The 6,000-nt window shown below is 52.3% G+C and overlaps 1 long non-coding RNA gene across 16 annotated transcripts in view; it reads right to left on the reverse strand.

Moving 5' to 3' along the window:
• Positions 1-6,000, reverse strand: part of LOC115937967 (uncharacterized) — a 127,002-nt gene that overhangs the window by 103,756 nt on the left and 17,246 nt on the right. The window lies entirely within an intron of this gene.

Consider the following 6,000-nt stretch of genomic DNA (forward strand, 5'->3'; position numbering starts at 1 on the left):
CGTCACACCAAATAACCCCTCTCCCCGCAAAGCAAGGCCCTCAGGCACATTCCCTCCTGGCCAGGAGAGCCAGCCTGAGTGGACACCACAGTGCTACGGCGTGTAGTTCCATCAGCCCCTAAATATCGATCCCATCAGTCTGTCACCACATCAAAGGCTTTCACCTTTGGACTCTCCTCCCTTAGTTTGGGCTGGTCTCCAGAAGACCACTGACGCAATGGGAGGGGAGGCAGGGGGTGCTGGGATCTGTCTCCCCCCGGGGAGGCTTTTGCTGAGGTCCTGGCCTGCTTGTAGCTCTGTGGATGAGCGTGTCTGCATAGCAGGAGGACTTCCTGGGAAGTAAGGAGCATCCTGCAACTGGGACACAGGCAGGTACATGCATTTACAGACTGAAACCAGCAGCAGAAACTGTTCAGAGCTCAGCTCTCTAAGTCTTCTCTTTTTCTACCCTTGGTTGTCAAAACTGGGAGGTTTTTTTTAAATCAGAAATTATATTAACATTTAAACAAATCAGATGGGGTCATCAGGGAGAGATTTTTGAGGCTGGGTGGGAGGTAGCAGTGTTGGCCCCCGTCACTAGGGACCACAGTGCTGCTGTATTCCTCCTGGGGGGTAGAGGGTCAGGCAGAGGGGCTCAGGCAGCGGCCTCCTTGCCCGCTGCCCAACTGATTTCACCCCACTCTAAGAACCGGGTCCTGTCTTCAAGCCTGAGTTCCCCGCTCCTGGTTCTCAAACCACCATGTTCAAGGTCATCTCTCCCATAGCTGCTGCTTGAGTTCTAGCCCCACATTGATTCTTGAGCCACCGTAGCCGCTTGAGGTCTCTCCCACCACACCCTCCGCCTCTACCCAAATCCCCCAAGCCCTACCCCGCAACGCCTTTGGGTTTTCCAAGTAAGCCTCCTTGCTACTGGTTAAGGGCTTTCCCCAATATCACCCATGTTCCAATCACTGCTGCCCGAGGTTTTGTTCCTACAGCCCGAGTTCTCCAACTCTTCCCCCGCAAATCGCCCCATGCTGCCACCCACCACTGCCTGGGTTTACCAGTTCCCCGGCCATGGTCTCTTCTGCACCTCTGCCTGGGTCCGACCTCTGCCAGTGCCTTAATTTATTCCCACTGCCCCTGCCTGGGTCTGTCCTGACTGCAGCCCAAGGAGGGTCTCAACACTCTCCCTCACAGCTCTTCTCCCCTTTGCTGCCTGCTGATTTACCCTCACCCCCAAGCCGGGCTGATCGGTCTTTCCCCCGACTCATGCCCTCGTCCTCACTGTCGCCGTCACCACTGCCGCTGCAGGAGCCGGGCTGGCGTCCTCATCCTTGGGCCCTGGGGCTCCGCGTGTGCAGAGGTAAGCAGGGATGGGGTGGGGCTGGAGCCCGGGGATGCCTAGTGGGGTGCAGCCACAGAGAGGGGTCAGCAGGGTCCGAGCCTGCCCCCGGGGAGAAACTCTAGCAAGTCAGCCAAGTGCAGGCTGCCTGTGGGCTCCGGTCTGTTGAGGTCAGCTTGGGCCTCCTGGAGGAGCCAGACCAGGTCTGCCTCTTCGAGGATGGCGGCCACATGGAGTGGGCCGTGGTCCTTGTCATTTTCAGCCTGCAACTGTAGCTTCTGGTCCTCTTCACTTTCCTCCAACTTCTCTAAGCTGGTTCTTGGGTCGATGTTGGGGATGTGTTTTGGGCCCTGAGCTAGGTAGGGGTCAGGGGCTCCTTGGGGCAGCCAGTGGGGACTGCAGCCATGCCTGCAGCAGGTCAGGAGCAACAACCCAGTGTGTGCCACACACTTCTGCAGTGTAGACCCCTCCACAGGCTGGCTGCTAGCTGCCGGGGTGTCTGGCCCAGCTCGTTCTGTGGGCCCAGGTCCTCAGTGCCAGCCACAAAGCCTAGCAGCAGATCCAGGAAGGGCTCGTGCTGATGAATCACTTCCAAGTGTAGTGCCGGGGCCCCATCTTCAGGGGTGGTAGCTGAAGATGAGGGGTGCCCACAACAGCCCCAGCCTGCCTCTGCCCAGTGCTGGTCCTCCCAGGGTCACTGGGTCTGGACCCCGTGAGCCCAGGTCACTGTCACACCATTCATGCACACCCACAGCCTCTGCAAGCCGGTGCCCTGGCCGTGACCCCCCCAACCGCAGCCCCTAAGTCTTCTTTTGCATTGGTGGTCTCTGGGAGGAGGGGGCCTAGAGAAGTGGGACACTGTCTCAGTGTCCCAAGGCTGCATAACCAGTGCCACAAGCTGGGTGGTTTAGAACAACAGAAATTCATTCTCTCCCAGCCCTGGAGGCCTGCTATGGACTGAACTGCATCCCCCCAAAATTTGTACAGTGAAGCCCTACCTCCCCCGCCCCCCCCCCACCTCCATGTGATGGTATTTGAAGATAGGGCTTTGGGAAATTTAGGCTTAGATGAGGTCATGAGAGTAGGATCCTCACAATGGGATTAGTGCTTTTGAAGAAGAAACACACTCTCTCTCCCACTTGCTGCCCCATGAGGGCCCCAGAGTGAAGGCGGCTGTCCGCAAGTCAGGAAGAGGGCCCTCACCAAAGCCCACCCATGCTGGCATCCTGACCTCGGATTTCCAGCCTCCAGGACTGTGGGAAAATACATTTCTGTCGGTTAAGCCACCCACTCTGTGGTATCTGGTTATGGCAGCATGAGCTAAGACAAGGCCAGACGTCCAAAATCACGGTGTTAACAGGCTGATTCCTTCTGGAGGCTCTGAGGGGGAATCAGTCCCATGCCTCACTTGTAGGTTCTGGTGGCTACTGGCAGCCCTTGGTGTCAATTGGTTTGTGGCAGCAGGACTCCACCCTCTGCCTCCATCTTCATGTGCCTTCTTCTTGGTGTCTTCTCCTTCTCTGTCCTTTAGAAGAACACTTGTCATTGGCTTTAGGGCCTACCCTAAATCCAAGATGATCTCATCATAAGATCCTTAACTTAGTTACAACGGCAAAGACCCTATTTCCAAATAATGTCACATTCACAGGTACCAGGGGTTAGGACTGAGACACGTCTTTTAGGGCCACTAGTCAACTATAAGCACTAAGCAGGAAGGAGGGTGGGAGAGAGTGGCTGTGGGAGGATGGGAAATCCTTCTAGGAAACGCCAGAGGGGGCCAAGTGTGGAGAGGGCATGCCAAGCTAGACTCCTGCAACCTCCCAAAATAGACTCAGCACTTCACTCCTGCACCCTCAACCCACCCCCACTCCCCTTCCCCAACCAGGAGAGAATCGATAAGCAGCTGAGCCAATGCAGGGTGCTCTGTGGCCTGCTGGCCCTATGCTGGGCATTTCAAATGCCCAGGAGAGAGTGGAGTCTGTAACCTCCAGCCTCCTCCACCCCTAAGCTTGAAGCTGGCAGCACCCAGAGGAGCTTTGCAAACAGACAGGAAGCACTGGGAGGAGGGTCTGCCAAAGCCCTTGGTCAATCAATGAATGAGGCGAGGTCCTCCCCTCAATCAGCCTACAGGGCCTGGAGCACCAGGAGTACCCCGGCCAGGGGGAGGCCTGGTAGGAAGGCCTCCTTCCAAAGCCCATGGCAGCCACGTCAGCAAGAGGACCCCTAGTGGCAGACCAGTGGTGAAGAGAGGCCACCGCGGGCTTCAGTAACAATCCTTTACATTGGCCTGAAGCTTTACAGCTCACAAAACGCTCTCCCCTCTTCCACCCCCTTCAATCCTCACTGCACCCCGTGAGGTGGAGGTTGCACTCAAATTGTTCCCTCTGGACACGAGCGACAGCTGAGGATTAGAGAGGAAAGTGGCGGAAGTGTCTCAGCGAATACAAAGCAGAGCTGCTACCCGCAGTGTGGTATTCTGGATTGGAGTCTGGGACAGGAAAAGGACCTTGGTGGAAATGAGGTGAAACCTGAATAAAGTCTATTATTTAGTTAGTTAGTATTGTACCAATCTTAACTGCTTAGTTTTGACAAATGTACCATGGCTATGTGAACACTGAAGGATGCTGGGTGAAGGGCATTTGGGAACTCTCAGTTCTATTGCTATGGCCTGAATGTTTGTGTCCCTCCAAAACTCAAGTTGAAAACTTGTGGTCAATGTGATGGAATAAGGAGGTAGGGCCTTTGGGAGGTGACTGGTTATGAGGGTGGAGCTCTCATGAATGACATGAATGACCTTGTTAAAGAGGCCCCCGGGAGCTAGTTCACCTCCTGCACCACGTGAGAACAGAACAGGAAGGCTGCAGTCTGCAACTCTAGAAAGGGTCCTCACCGGAACCTAGCGATGTCATGTCAGCACCCTGATCTTGGGCTTTCCGCCTCCAGAACTGTGAGAAATAAGTTTCTGTTGTTCATAAGCCACCCAGTCTCCCAGTCTGTGGTATTTTGTTATAGCAGTTTGAACAGACTAAGACAACTATATTTGCAACTTTTCTGTAAATCTAAAGTTGTTCCAAAATAAAAATTTTATTAAAAAGCAAAGCTGGGAAGGGAGTGGAGTAAAAAGAAAAAACCAGAAATGGTACTTGACTTTTTTCAACTCAAGTTCAGGAACCTTTCCACAATCTTCTATAGTGGCTGTTGACAAGGACATGAAGAAATTGAAACCCTTGTGTGCTGTTATTGATAATGTAAAATGGTGTAGCTGTTATGGAAAACAGTTTGGTATTTCCCCAAAAAGCTAAACAGAATTACCATATGACCCAGCAATTACACTTGTAGGTATAGGCCCAAAGGAATTTCAAGCAGGGACTTGAAGTGCTGACTCTTAATTTCAGCTCAGGTCATGGTCTCAGGATCGTGGGATCAAGTTCCATGCCGGGCTCCACACTCAGCACAAAGTCTGCTTGAGATTTTCTCCCTCTCCCTCTGCCCCTCCCCGCCCCCTCTCTCTCTCAAATAAATTTTTTTTTTTTAAGATTTTACTTATTTATTTGGGAGAGAGTGAGCAAGCATGAATGGGGCGGGTTAGGAGCAAAGGGAGAAGGAGAAACAGATTCCCCACTAAGCAGAGAGCCGGAGGTGGGTCTCCATCCCAGGACCCAGAGATCAACCTGAGCCAAAATCTAGAGTGAGCAGCTCAACAGACTGAGCCACCCAGACAACCCTAGGTTCTGATTACTATACATTCTGTGTGTTATTCAAGATACACACCTGGATTTTGGCTATTTCATAGTTTATTGTTTGCAGCTCCTGGCAAAAGAAGTTGCACATCCCGGGGCGCCTGGGTGGCTCAGTCGGTTGAGCGTCTGCCTTCGGCTAAGGTCATGATCCCAGGGTCCTGGGATCAAGCCCCGCATCGGGCTCCCTGCTCAGCGGGGAGCCTGCTTCTCCCTCTCTGCTGCTCCCCCTGCTTGTGCTCTATCCCTCTCTCTCTCAGATAAATAATAAAATCTTAAAAAAAATTAAAAAAAAAAAAAAGAAGTTGCACATCCCAAGTTTGAAGGCCTAGACTCAGCCAAAATCTCAGACTTTGACCCTCATGAAAACTTGAGATTTGGAAATGGCTGTTACCTCAGATTTGTGGCCTCCGTATGAGGCCCTGAGGCATTTTTATAAGCAGAGCGTCCGATACTGGGAAACGTTAGTTGGATTTATTTAGGGCTCTGAAGACCACCCCCCCAGCCTGGTGTGAGGTAAATACCTTTTTTGTTTTGTTTTAGATTTTATTTGACAAAGAGAGAGAGAGAGAGCATAAGCAGGGGGAGCAACAGAGCGAGAGGGAGAAGCAGGCTCGCCGCTGAGTAGGGAGCCCGATGCACCAGGACCCTGGGATCATGACCAGAGCTGAAGACATGCTTAACCGACTGAGCCACCCAGTTGCCCCTAAGGTATCTGTTTATAATACATTTTAAATGTTGCCTTTTTTTCCTAGTAATCATGTAATTTAGGAGAAATACCTTTAGGAAAACAATGCACCACTGATAATAATCCTATCGTACAGTGATAGGATTTTTTGGTTGGTGGGCCATTCTGGGGGAGGATGGTTAAATGGCATGATATACTGCACTGTAATTTGAGAAGAGAGGGGCAAACCTAGAGCAATACCATTTTAGTTA

This window comes from Leptonychotes weddellii, chromosome 3 (genome assembly GCF_054177405.1).
Source record: "Leptonychotes weddellii isolate Sample4059 chromosome 3, ASM5417740v2, whole genome shotgun sequence".
NCBI lineage: Eukaryota > Metazoa > Chordata > Mammalia > Carnivora > Phocidae > Leptonychotes > Leptonychotes weddellii.